This window comes from Aquila chrysaetos, chromosome 4 (assembly GCF_900496995.4).
Source record: "Aquila chrysaetos chrysaetos chromosome 4, bAquChr1.4, whole genome shotgun sequence".
NCBI lineage: Eukaryota > Metazoa > Chordata > Aves > Accipitriformes > Accipitridae > Aquila > Aquila chrysaetos.
Genome location: NC_044007.1, coordinates 29669363 through 29691146, shown reverse-complemented (window position 1 = coordinate 29691146; position 21784 = coordinate 29669363). Strand labels below are relative to the sequence as shown.

At 38.8% G+C, this 21784-nt stretch overlaps 1 protein-coding gene across 3 annotated transcripts in view; it reads left to right on the top strand.

Annotated features, from left to right (window-relative positions):
• Positions 1-11830: 11830 nt before the first annotated feature.
• The window catches only part of WWP1 (WW domain containing E3 ubiquitin protein ligase 1), a 62435-nt gene continuing 52481 nt past the window's right edge, over positions 11831-21784 (top strand). For all 3 annotated transcript variants that reach the window (XM_030011058.2, XM_030011056.2, XM_030011059.2), the window contains exon 1: positions 11831-11952. The gene's annotated coding sequence lies outside the window, so the exon portion shown is untranslated. The remainder of the gene's footprint in view (positions 11953-21784) is intronic.

The following is a 21784-nucleotide window of genomic DNA, read 5'->3' as shown; positions in this document are numbered from 1 at the left end:
ACCTGTAACACAGTAATTTATGAATCCTGACATAAATAATACCGGAATTTCAGAAAATAATCTACCAGTTCCCTGTTACAAAGGGGATCCACCAACTTAATGGGAATTTTGACAGTTTGAAATGGTCATGCATATGTGTATACATTCATGGTGAATGATATAGCTGCACTCCTGCCCTTCACAGTCAGGCATGGTCTTAGATTCTTAATATAAGAAAATACTCAATAGTGAAGGGATCCTATCTCAGAAAGAAGACCAGACAACAGTAAAGTTATTGCTAAGATGAAAAAAACACTTGTTCTGTGGCAAAAAAACTTTTATCAAGATGAAACTTAAGTTGTGAAGCAAAAATTGAAACACCTTTTTTGTCTTCTTAAAACAATAGCAAAGAATTTTTACCTCCTCCCCTACGTAAGATATTCAGGTATTTATGGCCTATGCAAAGACATCAGTTATCATTATCAATAATAGCAAACACAACTGGGGTTGCTTTTTGCCACATTAATACAGTATCTTGTTCCCACTTTCTTCCAGGCTGCAAGTCACATGAAATTAATTAATGACTTGCTGCCAAGCTGTAAGTGTCTTACTCCCATCCAAAAGCAATGAAAAATTAAATTTATCATATTTCATGCCCTTACTCTCTCAAAGAGACCATTGGGTAAAAGTGAACTTAGAAATATGTGTAAAACAATGAAGGTATAAGACTTCATGAATTTAAACTAAACTAACCTCTTTGGCTTTTGAAAGCCTCGCTGGCTTCTGAAAGCTAGATGCTCAGGAATTATACTACCTTGTCAGACAGAACTACATTAGTTAGAAAATGAGTCCTCTGGCAAAATCACAGAAGGAAAAAAAATCAGAATAAACTAATTTTGTATTAAAAGCAAAATTTAAAAAAGCACTATTGCTGCACATCTTGATAACTCCTTATAGAAATCTTCAGAAAATTGTCAACATTTCATGCCATCGAGTGGATTACATACATGAGAGAAATTATAACCAGTCAGTTTACTGGCAAGATCTAAGTCAGTTCTTTTCCTCAGTATGTGAATGACTGAACTCAATGGAAAAACTCTCCAAACAGTGACTTTCCCTGATCCACTTTACATTTGCTCCACAATCTCCTAACAGTGATTTCCAGAAGGTTTTTTTAATTGTAAGAGAAAAACAACAACAACAAATAAATATTTTTGAATTTTAGATGGCAGATTTTGCATTAAACCATGCAGAAAAATAATGTATTAAACTCGCACAGACCATCCAGGCCAGCAGTACAAGAAAACTGCCCTTTCATAAGTGAAATACTGACAATGCTAAAGACCAGAAGAGATTTTAATAACTGACCATCATGGGACAAAGAGTCAACTCCACTAACTAATGATTACAAAATTAAACTCCTTCACAAAGATCATTTGACTTGAGTCTTCTGACTGGAGCCTATCCAGCTTTGCCAGTTATGTTGGTTGCAATAAAAAAATATTGCTTGCAATTCAGTCTTGTTATCAATTATTTATTTGCAGGTATTTCAGTATATTAAAAATGACAGCGGAACTTTAGAATCCTTTTAATTATAAACGATTTGTAATTTTTACACTAAACCTGTACATTCAAGCTTTGCTTTTTAAAATAAAATGCTTTCTCATCTCCATTACAGTGTAATCCAGATTGACTGAAAATGCAATTACAACATCTTAGCTGTTGTCCAAGTCTTGTGTTTGTTGTTTGGCCACTGGTCGTGCAGCAGGCACAGCTGCTCAAAAAATAAAAGTAATACCTTGGAAACAGCAAAGGCTAAGTATATGGATCACTCTCTTATGCATAACATTTTAGGAAAGAAATCTGATTCAATTACAACCAAGAGGCTAATGTAATTGAACAAGAACAGATTGCCATAGCTTTGCAGAAAGCCCAAACAGTTGTTTGCTATGAGCAAACTATTTCAGAATAACTCTGGATTATCTCTGCCTTAGGAGGGATATTACTTACACAGAAATATCTACACTTCCTTCTGCTTTTCTTACCATTTCCCTTTCAAATAATGACTGACCTTGAACCTTTCAGGAGTGTGTAAAATCACTCAGATGCAAGGCAAGTTACCATTAAAAAAAATTACGTATCCAAGATCATGAGAGCTCTCACTTTGCTGCTATATGAATCTTTTACCCCTCTTGTTTCATTGAATTCCACTTTTGTTAACTTCTCTCTCATTTTCTTTGCGTTTCACTTTCATAAAATAAATATGAAAATAAACTTGTATCCCAAGACAAATCAACAAAATTGGTCTGTGACTTCCCTGAATATGGCAAGGCTAGTATGCTCCTTAACAAAGTTAATGTGATACATCTTGGGAGAGAGGGGAGAAAATAAGACTTATATGTGAGAAATGCAAGTTAACCCTCTCCTCCTAAATGTACTTTTTCATTTAATTCATAATAAAATCTATATCATTAGGGAACTTGGTCTTGACATTTTTATATCATTGACTGACATTTTTATATTATTACAGGTATTCAACACAAGTTAGAATGCTTCAACATTTTCAAATAAACTATTATTTTACTGGAAGAAACATCAAGAAACATCACTGGATATTGCTGGAAAACCATTTTTGAACATTGTGCAGACTTAAATACAGTAATCAACTGTCTGCAAAGTTATATCAGTCAATATACCTTTTTTCCTAGTAATTTTTTGGAAAAGGGCTGAAAATGAGTCATGTCTTTGGGGTTACAAAATTATTATTTTTTTGTAGGTAACACACTTGTTAAATTTAACAAAATCCATGTAAATACTACTCCCTCTAGTTAATCATTCCTTCATGTATACCAAAGCAGTATTTGTCTTTTAATTCTAGAGAGGAAAAATAACACACCTTAAAAAGAACTATGCTGGTGCATGTTTCATTGCCATATGCTATATATTGTTTCTCCCTCAGGAATAGTTAGAATTGTTAGCAGGAGCAATAGTAATAGTAATACTAATAATGTATATGGACATTAATCTTGCTGATTTCTGTTATTCAAAGCAATCCATCTTCCTCCACCTTTCTCCTTTCAACCCTGCTTTCGTTTTTCTCCTACCTACCACCCAGTGAATATAAGAAAGCTGATGGGTAGTACTATTTTCTGAAAATAGGAACCATCCCTGAGGCCATAGTCATAAAGCAGAGTTTTTGTGCACAGTATCTCACGTCAGTTCTGTAATTCACTCAGTGCTTGGTAGAGAGCCAAAGGAGACGCCTACAGTTCATACACAGAGATGTGCAAGATAGGACTCACCCTTTAAAAACACAAGAAAATGAATCTGTTTGACCTTATCTCCCACATATATCTTCCACATACCTTTGCATATAGGAATCTATACACTTGAAAATTCTGAACTAAGCCTCTTCTTAAAAGTCTTACATCAGACAGAGAAAGACCTATGGAAAAACCTGTATTTTCTGAACTAAAAGTCATGGGCTTTCACTCACAGTAGAAGCTCACTTCCCTCCACTATACTGCAAACAGCTGAGACTACAGCAGGAAATACTGACTTAGACTTCATTGAATTGCTTGTGACATTGCCAATATTTTAGTGACCATGTCACAAACAGGCCCACTAAAGCTACAGATGTCATCTAGATGAATGCAGAAGACAAAAGAGAGCGGAAAAGCAGCTCTATTTCAAATGTGTCTTTTGTCACTCCATCAGACTTGTGCTAAAATTTTACATGTTAAATTGAGTGTGCAGAATGTGGAAGAAAAACTGCAATGTATTTTTAAAAGCTTTTAAAGAGCAACAGGACACTGATTTCTGCAGTGATCATGCAAGTGTTGATCCATATTAATATTTCATTGGTTAACACACTCCTGTATAAGTCATAAGAAAAAAGAAGTTTTAAAAATAACAATTTAAAAATATTATTACTCCCTTTTTTGCCTAGAAGATTCTAAATAGCAAATTAAGTATACATAAGTATAATTTTTATATCTCATTTTAAAATATACAACATGCACAAATTGCTAGTGAAACTTTAATAACAATCTGGGGACAATGTCTTGTAGCTGCATTAAAAAAGAGAATAATAAGAAAGTCAAAAGTGGCAAAGTTAAACATTCTCCAGTCTATTCCTATTAACAGTTTAAATAGTCATGGAAGGAACCGTTCACCAAGATTATGATGTTCTACCAAGGATGTGTATTGCCTTAAAATTGAAATACATTTAACTTACATTAAACATTGGAATTATACATAAAGAAACAAAACAGTACTATACTGTAAATACCTGACAAAAAAACCTTTAACTAACAAGTTGTTAAAACACATGCATGGATTTGTGAGTCTATTTTATTTACTGATATACATATAGTACCATGGTCTAATTCTTATCTCCAGTTCAGGAAAAGAAGAGAGGATTTTCAGAGACAAAAAGAAGTACTAGGACTTGAGAAAAAAAGGCCTGCAGGTAAGAATCCAGGAAAGGTCAGAGAGGCAGGTCAGGAGAAAGCTGAGGTTCAAGATCTGTGTTTTTCCTTAGAATAAAAGAAAGTCATGGCAAGAGTTCTGCACAGAAATGCAATATGCATATATTCTATATGAAAGGAAGACAGAGCTCTCAGCTCTCATCATGAACATTCTAACAACCACTGTAATGTTAAGAGAAAAAACAGATGGTTAAGTCTCAGAAAATACAAAAGTGAAGTTCGGATTTCTTAGTTTTTCTGATTAATGCTCATAGAAGTATCAAGAAAAGACAAGAGTAACTTGCAGCTCAAACTGATGGCTGCTCTGCTTCACTTAGGCCATGCTCTCACAAAGGACGAACACAAATTACATCCACTCGAGCATTTTCAGTTACACTACCTAAATAGGGCAATAAAGGAAAAAGGACATATGGTCTCTTACAACAACCAGAGCCTTGATTCTCTGATTGTGGTCTCTAGACCACTACATTTCTCAACCTTTTTAATTGAAGGAACACTTAACCTCTGAAGAAAGACAAACTCAGAGACCATCTTGTGCTTACTGTGCCGAAGTAGTCACAATGGCCTTCTTTTAGAGACAAATAAAGATTAAAAATTTATCCTAATTTGTATTCTCCTCTTCCATTTTGCTTGTATGTATAGGAGAATATGGCTGTGCAGGAATTTCTGGTTTTGACTTGCTTTTTGAGCTCCCTTTTGATATTTTATTGACCATCAATTATCTGCAGACTATGGGCTGCATAGCATTGCTTTAGGTGGTGCTGCAATTAAATCACATCACTCAGTGAGTACTGGAACTAATGAAGCTTGGTCTCTTAAAGATTTGTTTTTCATGGTTGATTGACTGTGGTGCCTAAGAATGCAAACTCCAACTGAAGCCTTCTCTTATGGCAGGCATTTATAAGGGCTGGCTGGCTTATTGTTTACTCTTTCTCTCCCTGCTCCCCATTCTCCAGTGGTTAATAGTGTGCAATTTAACAATGTAGCTTTTTCTTTGTCTGTAGCCCTTCCAGGGGACATTTACAGAAGCTTTCTACTATACTCTGCCATCTATTTTCTCAAAGTTTGTAAGAATTTATCAGTCTTTGTAAGACACATTTGAAGTTGGCCACTGAACTCAAAAAGTTATGGAGATGTAGGGGTAATTGGTCACTGAACACACACTCAGTAAACACGTATCTTGCTTCCACACAAAATGAGGCTAAAATAATTTACCATACTCTGATTTTCTTTTCCAAAACTCATTTTCCATTTATTGGGGAGAAAAAAAAAAATATCTTGCTACAGAAATACGAACAGAACAAGACAAACCATTCCCCTCCCCTTAAATGCCCTCCCCATACCTGATGCCTTCAGGACAATCTTATTCTCTTCCTTCCTTCAGCCCCAAACTGAACTGCTATGCTCCCACACTATTCTGTTGCATACCACTTACTCTCATACGCCAGGACCAGAGTCCCTCATTCTCCATTACCTGTCTCTGTACTCTATCTCCTCAGACATCTAAGCCATACCCAGCCTACTTACTATCTGCTCCCAACCTCACCCTATCTGAGCCCCACTTCAGAGCCAGAAGCGCAGGCATGCTTTGAAACAGTAACCCTGTATGAAGCAAGAGACTTCAAACAGTGGCTCAACATTTATCTGCTACAATTTCAAGAGAGAAGTGAATTTACATTAATACATTTCACACTATTTTCAGTGTGAAAACAGTACTTGATAAAAAGATAACTGTACACTTTGTCTGCCTTTCAAATACATTCCAGTATGTTCACATAAAACCTGAGTTTTCTGAGTTTAGAGAAGACCTTGCAGTACCAGACTTAAAGCAAACGTTTGTGTTCATTACAACAAGAGATGAGACATACTGATTTGTAATTTTTTTTTCCCCCCACAAATTAAGTCTTACATCCTGTGCCACTAAGAGATAGCCCACCAGAAACAACAACACTTTGACAAGTTGTTTTCATAGATTTTTAGGATTCGGCACACAAACTTGTAGGTTTACATAAAAAATAATAAATACATTGCTGATTAACCAGCACCTCAATGATGAATAACAGATCTGAACAGACGACAATGTCAAGGTATTGAAATAATTGTATTGTCAAAACACAGAGCCATTTTGGAAGATGTTTGTACACAGGAAAATACATTTTATGGAACTGTAGATGAAAATCAATGGTTTTTACGCCTCTCAATCATTCACTTATCCTTTAAAGTTGCAACTTTTGAATTAACACTTTTTGATCTTGGAAAAAGGCATAGGAAAAAGATTCTCCTTATAATTCCAAATCTATAGATAAAGAAACTCATAATGTCTAAAACCAGAGGCAAGTAATTTTACTGATTTCTACTAACTGGAGTCAAGTCTTTGGAATTTGTCACTTTTTAATTTCTCCACAATGCTGCTTAAAAAACCCTAATCATTTTAATGCAATCAGACACCAAATTCTTGCTAAGCATCAAGTTAAATTAAATGTGCCTGAGGTGATTACTGTTATATATTATTTACACTGCTACATATGCAAAAAAACTCGTATTGCAGACTAGAACCTTATTGTGTCAAATATTGCATACATAATAGTAGAATCCGTATCTCATATCTTAAATGAGAAGCAACGAATGCATACCTCTGAGAGATGGGAGGAAATATGAGACAGTAAATAACTGGAAGGTGCAGTACCCAAGTTCCTTAACCACTGTAAAACTAGAGACTTTAAATTACAGGCAGTGAAAAAATGACTACAGTAGGATTCTACTTTAAGTATAACATCAATAAACCATATACCACCAGAAGGACAAACCCCTGCCCCTTACTTATATAGATACGATATTTTGTAATGGCAATATATATTTAAGCTCTAGTTTTACAGACACAAACATATATATGTATATAAATAAAACATAGGCATAACTATACTCAGTCTGCTTTCAGAACATAATAATCATGGAATCGGAGAGACAAATATGAGGAGACTCTGACCGAATGCCAACAGTGCAGATATTCAGTTGTTATAGGGAGTGTTTATTGTCCTGGAACAGGAGCCAATATTGTGCATTGAAAAGCCATTGGTTAAAATGTCTGAACGCTATTGGGAAGAAGGACCAGAAACTAAAACTTTCCAGCTGTTCTAGCTATGTTCCCTAATTGCTGAGTTGTCTGGCAATACTTTCTCGCACTACTTCAGTGTGCCTTCGTAAAGCTGCACAGAGCTGGCACGGTAGGGATAATCCTGATCCCAAATCAGACAGCACTCATTGGTCATAGTCTGCCTTGAGAGGAGAGATTGGTTTGAGCTTAGCAAGGCACAGAATGCAGGTTTTCTAGGTCTCAAGTTCTCTAATCATTATGATACTGTAGGCCCAGTGATCACTGTTACTGTGTTTCCCTCTGCTTCTGTCCTTAACACAACTTCTGTACTTTGTATTGATTCCAGATGTTTTGTGTACTGGATATAACCTTAACCATGCCTGATTCAGCCCTCCATGGATTTCAGATGATATACTACCCACTCTCTGGACCCCAAACAAAACAGGCATAAGTCAAGCAGTAGTTCTTTTGCTGCAATGAAGACATCAGGTGCCCACTGCACATGCTTATGGACACCAAGTACATCCACTGGCAGGCTTGGGTGACTACATATACAGGGTTTTGTGGCTTGTGCTCTTTAAGGTAGAATTTAAGTTCTACCTAAAACACATTTCAGGTGCCTAAATGCTTTTTTTTAATATGGTCCAAAGAAACTTATCCAAAAGTTTTCTTACTCTGTATGAGTTTTGTAATATTCAATCTCCATGTAAAAAATAACAATTACCAGAGAAATCTTCCCTCTACTCTCAGTACATACTGCTTTTTGGATTTTTCGCAGTTGGAAGATTAGGGCTGCATAAGCAACCAACCTAACCACTTGTATTTAAGACTTGTGTTATATAACTTTGCTCATTTCAAACAAGAGAAACCACACATATACACAGACTAGTTCTGCACGCTTTTGCTCAGGTGAAATCAGCGTGTATTTGAATCTATTACAGGCAGAAAGATTTGGTTTCAGCCTCATCCTTTACTACTGCGTTACTGTTAAGGAAGTGAATTATTACACCTCACTTTTACTTTTCTATAGAATTTTTTAAACTATTCTGTAGCATGAGGGAATTATAGTTTAACATAAGGCTTTCCTAAGACGTTTGAGAAATTAAAGACCAGAAATGCAAACAGATGGTATTGTACAGTAATTTTATGCGCTACTGGAGACATTAATTTACAGTTTTACTGGTTCACTTCATATTAAGTTCTAGAAGAGCTCTCCAGAAGTAGAGTTTGAGCAAAACTACTGCCACTCACATAGATCTTCCAACTAAAGGCTAGCAGTACTCACTGCCAATCCTCTGCGTGCAGTAACAACAGCAAAAACATACACTGAAAAGGAAAGGTAAAACTCCAGCCAGTGGACACTCTAGTCTTCTGTAACCTAGATTATGCAAAAGCCCATCCTAAAATCTGTGCTTATCAAATGTACATTATTCAACCATGCCAGAAACGATCTATTAATATCTCAGGAAAACCCCAGTGTATTCTGTAGCCTATTTTATAGGTATCTATTCTGAATCTGAGTTCTCCAAAACTCTCCTTACTTTGCAAGGAAAAAAATGTCAGAAATACACCCAAGGAGATGCTGTTAAAAACTTCCAATAGGCTCATAAATGACTATCTTGGGATTACTGTGTACAGAAGCTACTTTTATATTTATTTAAAATAAATCTTCATGCAGACTCTTTCGCAAAGTTCCAACTTTGGTTGATTTATGTTTTGATAAGTTTAGTGGCTTATGAGACCTTAACCTGAGGTTAACAGTGTATTTCAACCCTGTAAAGAGCAAAGCTCTGAAGCAATGCGGCAACCGAACCTGCATTAATTCCTCCTAGCCTTCAGCACTGTATGATAGAATCTGTAATCTTTACAGGCTACACCACAGCAGAAAAAAAAAATAAAGGTGGTTATCTGGAAAATAAAGAAAACTGTGTTTGTACTTTTTCAGATACTTAACGAGTATAACTCAAGTATAACTTAAATATTTTCAGCAAGTTTTCAACGTATGGCTTCTAACCGCTACATAATTATTTATTACCTACTGCCCTAACAGTAGTTGGAAAAATGCAAGAATCTTGAGGTTTTCTAAGACATTTAAAACCAAACGTGACATTAACAAACTTGCGACATTTTGCGTTCATAAGTGTATCAAATGTCTTTTAAGAGGGAATAATACTTGGAATGTCACTGTTCCCCAGGGTGAGACAAATGTATGACAAAGCTTGTTTTGAAACAGGGAGGAGGCAAGCCAGAGAAGCCCATAACTTGTGTATAGAGGATTGTTTCAAGTCACTACACACTTTTCATAGTTCATAAGGCAAGAAAGCAGCACTTAGCAATTTTACACATATAATCTATTAAGAAATAATGCTCATACTTTTCATGAAGTACCAGTATCAGATTACTGATATTAGTAACAAGCAAAGCCTGGAAGTAGAGAAATTAATAGCTTATGCAAAGAGCAGAGAGAGAAATATTGCCATTTACACATTTACCTGCCCTTTGCTGCTGAGAATATAATGCTGCCTCCAGTGGAAAGTTCCTAAATACAATTTTTTCCCCATTAAAAAGTGTTCCTACCTAAAGGTACAGGTATTTTTTTCTCTCAATTTCAATTAGATTGCTTTACATCTGAAAAACAAACAAATGACCAAGCGGGAAAGAGAGATGGAGCTTACTAGGAGAGTCTGGAAGTGCTACCAAAGGTTTGTAAAAGTAGTCCCTTGGAGCAAGTAAGTACCCAATTTTGGGCTATCTCAGAACAAAAGCAGGACTGTAGTTTTCTTTAAATGTAAGCTTTCGTTGATGTACAGAAAACAGTATTTCTTGAATTCTGCAAATCAGATGGATTAATTAGGTTGCTAATTGCAAACAGCTAGCCTTACTGCCCACGATGTATTCTGTTTGTACAGTTTGCATGTTCTGTGCGTGCACATACTCCAACTACCACTTTTTTCTTTTCCAAACTTTGTGGTGTTCCTATAGATTTTCTACGAAGAATGAGTAGGTTGGAAAGTAGTATTTTTAAGATCTTCCCTTTTCTTTCCTGAAGGAATTTACGTGCCCAAATCAGATTGCTGGCCCTCGTGTTGTTTTTTTTTTAAGAACAACAAAATACCAGGCTTTGCTCGAAGTTGCTTCAGGGTCTCGTACCGCAAGCTTTTGTTCCTTTCAATTAACAGTGGCACTGGACCTTCCGAGACAACCACTCAAAGGCCTTGTTTATGCCCAGAAGCTCACGCTACCGTTGCCTCCGCAGCATTACGTTGTACGGTACGAAGCTAAAGCTTCGTTAGTCTTCGATGCAAGACACAACTTCAGCCTCGCACGTTTCCGCACAGAAGTCCTTTCAGGTTTGTCAATCTGTGCCTTTTTTACCGGTGGCTGACGACAACCAGCCCCTTGCCCGGCCGTGGACGGCCCTCAAGGTGTCGCCGGGGTCGAAGGCAGCCCGCCCCGCGGCCAGGCGCCCACCGCGGGCCCCCCGCGCCCCGGCCGGCCGCCGCTCCGCCGCCGTCCCGGGCTGCGCGGAACTGCCGCTCCTCCACCTCCGTCCGTCCTCCCGCCTACGGGGAAGCGTAAGTTACTCGGAGAGGGAGAAGAGGTCAGGCGGTCGAGGAAGGGGAGCAGCCAGGCGGATGCCGTTGGCTTCGAAACGGGGCGACGGCCGCGGCGCAGCGCGGGCGCCCGCCCTGCCTGCGTAGCCCGCGGAGGGAGGCGGCTGGAGAAGACACCCCCGTCTTTATCGCTCGTACACCACCGGGGTGTGCTGGCTCTCGGCGCCTTCGAGGAGCTTTCTCGGGGCGGGCAGCGACTCACAAAAGCCTTCCTTATCCTGCCCAAGCACGCTCCCCCCCGCGGACAGCACCCCGGCGCTGGAGCCCGGCCCCTCCTCCCCTGCCTTCGCAGAGGTTGATTCAGTCCGCTCGGCTCTTCTCCCCGCCACAGCACCCAAGTTGGTTCAGCCCGGGGCAGGCGCTAGGAATAAGCCCTGTCCCCTTTGAAGAGCCTCGGTGTGGGCTCGCCTTTTTCCCTCCCACCGCCGCTGCGCACTGCTTGGTTCCGACTGGGCCCTCTCGCCCGAGCGCCGGCGGCGGCTCCTCCACAAGTTCCTGCTGCCCGTGCCCGGCGCGCGCGCGCACGAAGCTGGCTCGGCCGTTGGGGGCGCGCGGCGGCAGGAGCAGCAGCAGCAGCAGCAGCAGCAGGAACAGGGGCGGCCGCGGCGGGAGGGGGGTTGTTGTGCAGGAGCCGCCGATGCCGCTGTGAGATGGCATCATTCTGCGCGGCGGCGGCGGCGGAGCGCGGCGCGGAGGGGTAAAAGAAGAAGAAGAAGAAAAAGGTGGGAGGAAGGAGAAGGAGGAGGCGGCAGCAGCTGTGAGGCTGCGAGCCACGGTAAGGAAACAAAACAGGCTGTGCCGCAGCCGTCTCGCTTTGCGGTCTGGCCCGGCAGAGCCCGACCGGCCTGAGGAGAAAAACGGCTGCCGTTTTTCTCGCTGTTCTTCGCCGCCGTTCGGCCGTGGGGAAGGGGGGGGCGGCGAGGACAGGGGGGTGGGCTCCGTAGGGGTGCGAGCTGCCGCTGTCACCGAGGGGCGGGGAAGGGGGGAATGGGCGTGGGGGCTAAAATGGCGAAGGGAGCTGTAGTAAGGTCTCGGTCTCTCCTTTCCGGCACTTCAACTCGTCGCATCCCTCGGGCCCTCCCGGTGGGGGGGCGGCTGTTGCTTCTCCCCTTTCGATGCCCCCATTCGGTGACTGGAGGGTTGCTGTGTTTCCCTGCCGTCTCCCGCCCTGGCTCATGTCTGGGCAGGGCTGAGGGCCTCCTGGCCCACACCTGGCAAGGGGAGGGAGGGTCGGTACTTTGGTGAGCTTGTGGAGGTATGGGGCGGGGGGGGAAGGAGAGGGGGAGTGTCGCTGGTGTCTGGTGTCAGGCGAATAACCTTGTTTATTCCCGTCTACGGCCTTTCGAGTGAGGGTGACTGAGGGCTGAGTCCCGACCTGTGTCAACGTTGAGTGGATTGCGAGAGGCATTAGTGACTGGGAGTCAGTGAGGTAGTTCCGCGGCCGGCCCTCGCTGGCTTATCTACGGGATGAAAGCAGAGGAGAAGGATATTGTTACGTTTCAGTTCACCTTCCTTTGGTGAAGCTGGGGAGGGAGGAGGTGAAGAGCCGTTTCCCCTCTACAATGAGCTGCTGTCACCCCTCACACAATATGTGTAGTGTGCCTCCCCTCAAGAGGAGGGGGCACAGCAGGGTGGGAAGTCGTTACGGTTACTGCTCAAGTTATATGTGTCTGCTAGTCTCTCTGCGTCCTCTTAATGTATGTTTTGCTGAGCAGCCTGTGTGAATTCGAGACCTTGAAAGACCTATTTATGTCATTTATCTTTGTTTATGTTGTGGCAAAACGTTACAACTAAGTGTAAGTGTTTATTCACTTGGTTTTATTTGTAGTTGTCTTATTTTCAGAACAATACCAGTTCTTATCCCAGTTTAACTAGAATGATCTAGCTCTGCTTCCAGATCTATAAATGTTTAAACGGTACATCAAAGAGAGAAAAGGACTTCAACACACTACTATCTAATTATTTTAATGGGAGCTCTTCGATGTTTGGGTGAAACTGTAAAAAGAGGTGTTCATATTTCAGTCATATTTTCAAATGGCACCTGTGTCAAAACCCCAGGTTATGCAAGTTTAATAACACTGGCTTACTAGGTGATACTGTCACTGACTGCAGGTGGCTGGATTATATATGGTCATACACGTGAGAGACAATGTGGCCTTCATAGTAATAAGAGTCTTCCCTTAAAATTCGTATTCTGGTTTAATCCCTTTGTGATATAGGAACAAACATTATTGGTGGGCTGTGATAATACTTCACTAACTTGGACTGGCTTTTTTTTTTTTTTTTTTTTTTAATTTTATATGCTGCCTTATCTGAGTCCGTGTTAGTCAAGGTATAAACTGAATTATTATTTCTCATTGATTTTAATACTAATAAAGATTAAAGAAATTTTGCATAGAAAAAAGTTTAAAGGATTTTTCATCCTTTTGAGAAAAATTTTACAGTTGTAAAAGCACAGTTAATCTGGACACTTGACAAAGATGTGTTCAAATGCGGCAACTAGAAATACTTTCAGCTGGTCTTGCTTGTGAAACTGTGGGTTTAGAATCCTTTTGTCGTCTCTTTGGTGTGTATTTTGAGCTATATTTTAAAGGTCTGATCCTATAAATGCTTCTAGCTTGAGTAAGTCTACCACTATCAGTAGTCTCTTTCCAATGACACTGTAGAATACTTCCCTTAAATACATAATTTTACTTGAAAATATGAAAGCAATTTTACATACCTGGGACTGATTTAATCTCTTGGCATCAGACACCTTGTTACCAAAAGGATATGGATTATTTTTGTTGGAAAAATAATTCACATTTGTGGCTAAACATCGGTGAACAAAACATTGTAAGTCAGCCTGTCTGTTTTTTTTAAAGGGTTGGCAATAAAGTTGAAATAATCACCTGTCTACAGGTGCTTCTTAAATCATGGCAATACTGACAGTTCAGAGCCAACCTTTTTTCCTGAGGCTGTGGAACCCTTGGAAGAAGGAGGAATGTCTGCTAAGTTCTATTGCTTTTCATTTTCCTTCTTATCTTTCCACATGAAGTTGGAAATTTTGATAAGTTGGAATTTCTACTCCCTTTCCTGTTTTTTCTTTTAAAGAATGTGCGTGGAGAAAGAGATTTCGCCTGGGTTTTGGACACAAAGAAGAGTCGGGGCTAAGGTTCTGTGACAGGAAGTTGGTATTGCATTCAGTTTCTTCATGCTTCAGTATTCCTATGCCATTAAAACACTAGATTGGAAAACTAAGGTTCCATAATCAAAAAATCATGACCTAAGCCATGTTTGTTAATTGAAAATGGCTACTATTTATGCACTTAGAGCAAACACTTGTTGTTAGCTTAAAAAAGCCACAACCCAAATCCCCCCCCAAAAACCCAAGTTCATCCTAGAATTTAGTTGGATGAAATGCAGATAATGAAGTGAGGAGGCTTGGAGAGGGAATGGATGGTGGTAGACAAAACCAAAAAGAATTGCTTGCAGCAAGCTATGCTTAAGTGATTCTTGGAAGTTACTTTTAACTTGGTTAAAAAGACTCTTCTGTAAAGACTGAAGAGAAGGAGTGAAGCTACTGATAAAAATGTCGTATCTTTTAAGCTAGGTTAGTACTGCTCTTACCTGCTTCTGCACAGTGTAACATCCACCTCAATTTAAAAAAAAAAAAAAAAAAAAAAAAAAAAAGGCTTTCTAGCTTTGCATCAATTGCATATGACTCAAAGTCAATAAAAAAGCTGCTCCAGTGTGCCTTCCTGTATGAGAGTGTGTAAATTGGGATAGGGTTCCCCAGTTTCTATGGTAGTGTCAGATTAACCAAAATCCTGTTATTTTTGCTGTCCTTATGAAACTTGTAAACCAGAACTGCCAAACTCTTCCTTTGAATTCTGAGTTAAGCAATGTATAGTGACATTCTTCTGTATTACTTTGATCTGTGTACAAATGCAGACAATAGGAGTTGGTTGCATCCAGGTCCTTCTTTAAAAGTTTGTTTTCATTGCATCAGTAGGCCACTTTCTTTCTCTGTAGGTGTTCAGATTTATCATAAACTGCTGATGTTCTCCTGTAGTGACGTAAAATAGTCACAGGTAAGGACCATTGGAAGTATTGGAGATCTCACCTCTGTTTTCTTGAAGGAAAACTATATGGCTGGAGTTGGAGTGTCCAGAAGAGGCATTCCAAAGGCTTGTAGAAGAGAACAGGTCTTATGAGCGGTGCACCCTCTTTTTTTTTCCTGTAGAACAGTGACATGGCATGGTTTTTGCTGAAAGCTGCTACAGTACCTTTTAAGAGGGTGTTTTTGTTTTTAATTGCTTTCTCTAAGTGGAAAGTTCTAATTATTGCTTTTTGGGATATGTTTTTGCCCTGTTTGAAGACCTCATAGTTTAACCAGGAGCATACTGAAATTTAGCTCTGTTTTGCAAGTGTAGTGTTGCTTTACAGAGGAACACTGGAGATTCTGGGGAAGCTATTAGCTCTCTGAGTAGTTGCAGTATGTCAGAATTATTTACCTGAGAGAACACTATGGTTTTTTTGGTTGTGGTTTTTTTTTTTTTTAATTTCTTAGCATGTCAGGGAAACCTTTATGCTTGTGTTACATGTAGGTCTTAGTAACTACTACACATGTGGTATGTAGTATGAAGCAATTAAACATTGCAGGTTTGCATGATTCTATACTGCTGTGGTTCTGTAACAGCAGATATATGGCAAACATAATTTTTTTTTTCCCCTTAGTCAATGTTGAGGATTGTGTAAGTTTGTAATCTGATGTACAGTTTGAACTGAGTATTGTCAAAAAAGCAAAAAAGCACTTTCAAAATCCTATTTAAAGAGAATATGGATTTGGATTTAATGTATAAATTCTACCGACTTTGAAGAATAAACTGAAATTTACTTAGGTGGTTGTGTTACTTTATAACGGCTTCTGACTAAAGTCTTTAATAAAAATTGAAGTGAAGCGTGTGTTTAACAAAGCAGATTGCATTCTTGTGCTTTTGAAACTTTTTTTATTAATCACCATTTTTGTTATTGCAGGAATATGTTAGAGATGCTTATGTTCTGCTTTAAGTGACTAGAGTCTGAGCATACTTAAATGTAACCAGTTCAAAACCTGAAGACTTCTTAACATCCTCACTGTTAAGGATGTTAACTTGGAGTGATGTAACTTGTACGGCCAATAGTCTTTTCTTTTGTAGTGAAATTTAGCCTCTGATATCTAATGCAAGGAATCTTTCATTGGCTCAAATCACTTCAGAATAATTCTTTCAAATATAAATATCTGTTACTGAAAGCACAGTAGGACATTCTCTTGATTTGTCTTATGCGTAAATGGCATTGAGAATACAAATACATGTTGGTAACCGACCTTCTCAAGTAGTTCTAACAGCACAGAATTACTCTCATCTACTTTTTTCTACTGGGATTTTAGAGTTATCTTGCTGAAAATCATTGTGGAGATGGAAGAAAACAATTTTAAAAACAACGAGAAGAGGATGTCACATTTTAAAAACAAACAGCAAAATAATTGTTTTACACGTTCAAGTATCTTCACCTTGCAGCCTGAAGTGGGCAGAAGAGAGCTCTTGTCTGTGCTTCTGTGAACACTGACAAAAGTATACAGAGTGTACTCTGCGCACACTTCTAGTTACTGGGATTTCTAACCAAGATTTTTTGCTGTAAGAATTAAATGGAGCAGGAGATTAGCAGAAGAGTGCTTTAAAAAAGAAACAAATGGGACCTTTAATCTGTTCCTCATATAGGGGGGTGAAAAATACGAGAGAACTTTGGATTGTATGTGGATTTCAGGGTAGCCAGTGATTTCTCAGTATAAATCAAATCAAAGGAGTTTTAGAAGAGGGAAAAGTAAACAAGAAAGATAAACTTCATAATCTGTAGAATTGCACAATATACTTGGGTATCAGAACTGAAAAAAGAACACGTGCAGTTTTGAAACACAGTGGTCTGCTAGTTCGTGAGTAATTCAGTAAGATTTTTTTTTTGCTTGCTTGCAAGCACGAACTAAAACTGCTGAACAGATCAAGATATATTTGTCTTAAAAACTGAACTTGTTTTCACTAACTGGTATATTGGAATTGGCTCTTTTGCATTTTCTAGTACACACACAGTGACATTAAAGTATCTGTGTGTAAACATAACAGTTGAAAAGCAAAGTAAAATATAAGAGGAAAGCTAAATAGAAGATGAAGAGTAACAGGATTGCCAAACTTCCGTTTTCTCTTCCCTTGGGCGTAGAAGTGTGGAAGCTGCTTTTTTTTAAGTTTTAGTTCTGTTTATTCCTTCATTCTTGGCACTTTTTATATTCTGCTTCCAGCTACCTCCTTACAGTGTTATCTTTTTAGAAAATGATCACTGTCCTTCTGTAGTAGCTGGAAAGATTCTGGGTTTAAAAGGAAAAAGTGTATTTTGACTTCTGGATGCAAGTTAGAAGGACAGGAAAAAATTCAATTAGTATTGAAAATTTGGTGGAAGACTGATATTTGTGTGTCATTTCAAAATAAAATAAATCCCTGGCTGAATGTCTTATGAGAGGTTGCTGACAAAGCTATGTTGTCTTGGCATGGTGAGTAAAACTGCATTGTTAAGGGAATAGCTGTGGGGAAGAAAACTAGTTGGAGTCTTAGTTCATAACATGACAAAAAGACTGCTAATAATGATCTGGCTGGCAAAATCTGTAGGTGGTGAAATTACTGAGTAATGGAATTGGAAACTTCAGAGGGACATAACGGGGCTAGTTTAATATTTGGTGATAGGTGCATTTTTATGTTAACGTAGGAGACCTAATACATATTGGAAGGAAGGGCTAGAACTATTCATCAAAATGGGGTGTAAATTAAGTATTTGGTAATAACAGCCTGACATAATTATGAATTGCTTTATGAAAATGTCGTATTAGGAATGGAATAAAAAGTAGATGTTGGAATGTGTTAAGAATATAACATATACTAGCTTGCATACTATTTTTATAATAATTACGTAAGTGTATTTGAAAACTGCTAAATGTTACTATTGTATGGCAAGTGGTTCTGGTACTGTGTAGAGAACTCCTAGCTTTAGCTCTTTTACAGATGGACTATTGTGTTTCTTTGTTGTTTGTATTCCATTTTTGATCAGGAAAAAATAACTGATGCGTGAGAAAGCTGTTAGAATAGTACTGCTCCTGTGCAAATAAAATGGAAAATATTTTTAGCATGAAAAGAAGTGAAGGAAGAGAGGCCTCCAGCAGAGGCCAACAGAATCTTGAATAGAATACGAGTAAATTTCAGCCTATGGTTTTAACCCTCTGTCATACAACTAAACAAGGAGATGTTAGAGCACACTTTGAAAGTTGAGTAGGGTAGTCTATCAAGAAGTAGTTCTTACAAGATTCAGTTGGGATTGGCTGATGTATGATTCAAAATAAGGAATAGGTTGTTATACAGACAAGGAAAAAAATCCGTTGCTAAGTAATAGGAGATTTATTAAAAAAGATTATACAGATTGCATTTCAGTGCAGACTAACCACATTTTTAAGTATTTCCTATGAGCGAGTTAGTCTAGACTGCCCGCTACAGCCTGCCTTGTTTTGTTGTTTTTTTTTTTTTGTTTTTTTTTTTTTCACTACCAGAGACAGCTTGCTTTCAGAGTTGGTTGATGTTCTTGTCTATTTTGAGCAAATCTATTATGCTGGTTGCTTCAGTTTCAAAGCTTTAAAGGCTGTAAGAAATTAAAATTAGATTAAATAAATCTGTATTAGCAGAGACATACATTTTGGACTTATTTTCCTGAATACTTGAAAATTTTGTGTTTCAATCCCTCCCTGTTAACAGAGGGGAAGTAAGAACATTTTTCCAGATGTTTATTGATGATCCCCCCGCTTAAAAGCTGATGGTTTCAAAGGCTGATGTGGTAGATGTAAGAATAGAATGAAGAATAAAACAGACATCATCATCATGCCGCTGTTTATAGTCCACAGTGCATTCCTGTCTTGAATGAATGCTTTGTGCATTTTTTCATCTTTTCCACTTTCTACCCTGTCTCAAAAGGTATAGAGTAGAACTGGAGACAGTACAAAGAAGGACAGCAAGGATGACTGATTTATGTGGAAGAAGACTTACAGAATGACTAAGGATAATACTCTTCAGGCTGGAAGACCTGTGTGTTGACCATGTTATGCAAGTGTACGTTATGTGGGTAAAGGATGCTGGAGATGCTTTTCCCTTGCTTGTCTTTCTTCTCTCTCTAATATCTATCCCTGAAAGTTCCTCGAAAACCAACATGAATAAGGGAATTGAAAATTGACTTCTTTTGGTGGGGAGTTGGATGATCTTTTCTGTGCACTTTTTGTAGTCACTTGGTTTCAAGGCAGCGTTGTTCTCAAGAATTAGCTGATAATGATTTTAAGTTATATGATTTAGCCTTTAGCTATTTACCAGAAAGGATACTTGACCTTCATGAGAGTATCTGCATTTCTCATGAACTCCATCTGTTCACCTAAAATGAAAATAACTAATATTTCAAACACTCTTTTACTACAAAATTTAAATAGTTTTCTTATAGCCCATTGATTCCTTTGTAGTGTTGAGTTAGACTTAATATGCAGTGTATTGATGTGGTCCAATATTGACCCTTGAGAAGTCAAGCTTTGGGCTCTTCTGGTAAGGCTTATGTGTTATTAATTTTCATGTTTTCAATTTGTCATTTTTATGTTGTTAAATTTTGGAATTAGATTAACTCAGGTTAGAATTGTATTGGAAAAATAATTAGCAGAAACAGGCAACTCTTTGTTTTAAGAAGTGAGAATTATTTATCACCTGGGAGCCTTACTAAGGATCTGGTTGAATTCTCTAGCACTGTAGAGACTGAAGGGCTATTTTTGAAAAAATAAGTGACAATGCTTGCGTGAGGGCTCTTGGGTAGTAATAGGTGAGATTAGTGCAGTCTGTGATTGGAATTAGGACAGACGTGTTTTAGTGTTTTAGCACTGCTGAGATTGACAGCTGGAAAGAGGCTTGCATAGCACATTTAAAAAAGCAAATATTCAGAGAAAAGAGAGTGAGAACATGCAGTGAATTCTACTTGTACCTCTTTGAGCTATTTTTTGAGACAGAGTTACTGAGGAGAGGTGGATCACATCAAATCTCTTACTGCCGAAAAATGTGCAAAGGACCCTTTCTGCCACTGAAGCCCGTAATACTGAGAGGTTCTCTTCCCCGCTTCTTCGAATTGTCATCTTTTACTGACTTACCAGAACAATGGGGAGACTGGGAGACTATTTTGTGGAGCAGTATGAATGTATTTACCATTATTGGTATTCCTTAATCATGGTTTCTTCATATCCCCACAAAAACAAGGGGGAGGTTGTAAGAGAAACAGCAGCACTCCTGGTTAACCATCTTTAATGTTATTTTATGTTTCTTGGGAATTTGTTTGTTTGTTAATTTTGCTGTGACTGCAGTAGAGATGTGCTTATGCTAGTCATGGCTATTGTGACTAATAAGGTGGTGGTGACAGGCATGAATTCTTGTGAGTGGATTTTATAAGCTATCTGGACACTCTTGGTATGTGCTCAGGCTGCCTGCCTGTTCTGAAGCCCATACCTCTCTGTTTTCCATATTGTTATGATATGTTACCTATAGAGTTAAATTTAATATGGAAGTGCCTACATGTAACTATGGTAAGGTTTTCTGTTTGCAGTGTAGGTATACTACAGTCTGCCCATATTTTAGCGGTATATCTCAGTATATTACTTTACATTGCTCTTGATGCAAGTCTGATAAACAATAATTTATACCAACTATTAGCATTATCCATAGCAGAAGGCAACCCAGAGAGGCTGAAGACCAGTGTGTAGCTAGTGTATTACGTATTCTGGCAGATATGAAGGCTATTCAGCTGAATATTAAAATGGAGGAGGAAATACTCTTCCCTGATTTCTTGACATATGTGTTGTACTGTCAGCCTTTAACTACCATTGTTCTGTTGAAGCAACCTGGAAGTCATTTACTCCATTTGTGTCACTGTGCATGTGGTCCTATCTGTAATACACAGAGGAGGCATTGTGATATTTTTCATTGTTTGATATTGTGGTAGGACCTAGAAGCATCATCGTGATTAAGCTTCACAAGTGAGGTGGACCCTAAATATTTTGCCAATAAGTTGCTCTGTGAGCAGTGGAACTAGGCTTCATACAATTTTTTCTTACATCTTTACAAATCTCTTCTCCATCTGCTGTTCCAGACCTTTCTTAATTGTAGTAAAAAAGCTGCTATGGATGGCTCCAGCTCAGACTTGATTCAGAGCTCTGTCTGTGGTGATTGTGTAGCCTTTGAGCCAGGCAGCGTGGATAGCTTGAGTTCATGCTGCAGTCCTTAGCTCAGCAAGTGCAGGATATTGTGTCTCTTTCTTCTGCCTAGCTGTTGATTTTCATGAAGCTCATGGGAACTTAGTGTATTGGAGGACATTACTTCTCAGTTTATTTTAACTGAATTTGGTGGTTAACAGATTCATTTAGAGGGATGGACATGAAAGGAAGAGTGGGAAGAGGCAGGTGGACAGTATGAGTCATACATGTGATGTTTGCTTGGGAAACCAGGTTAAAAAGGTCTTTGCTAATCAAAGTATAA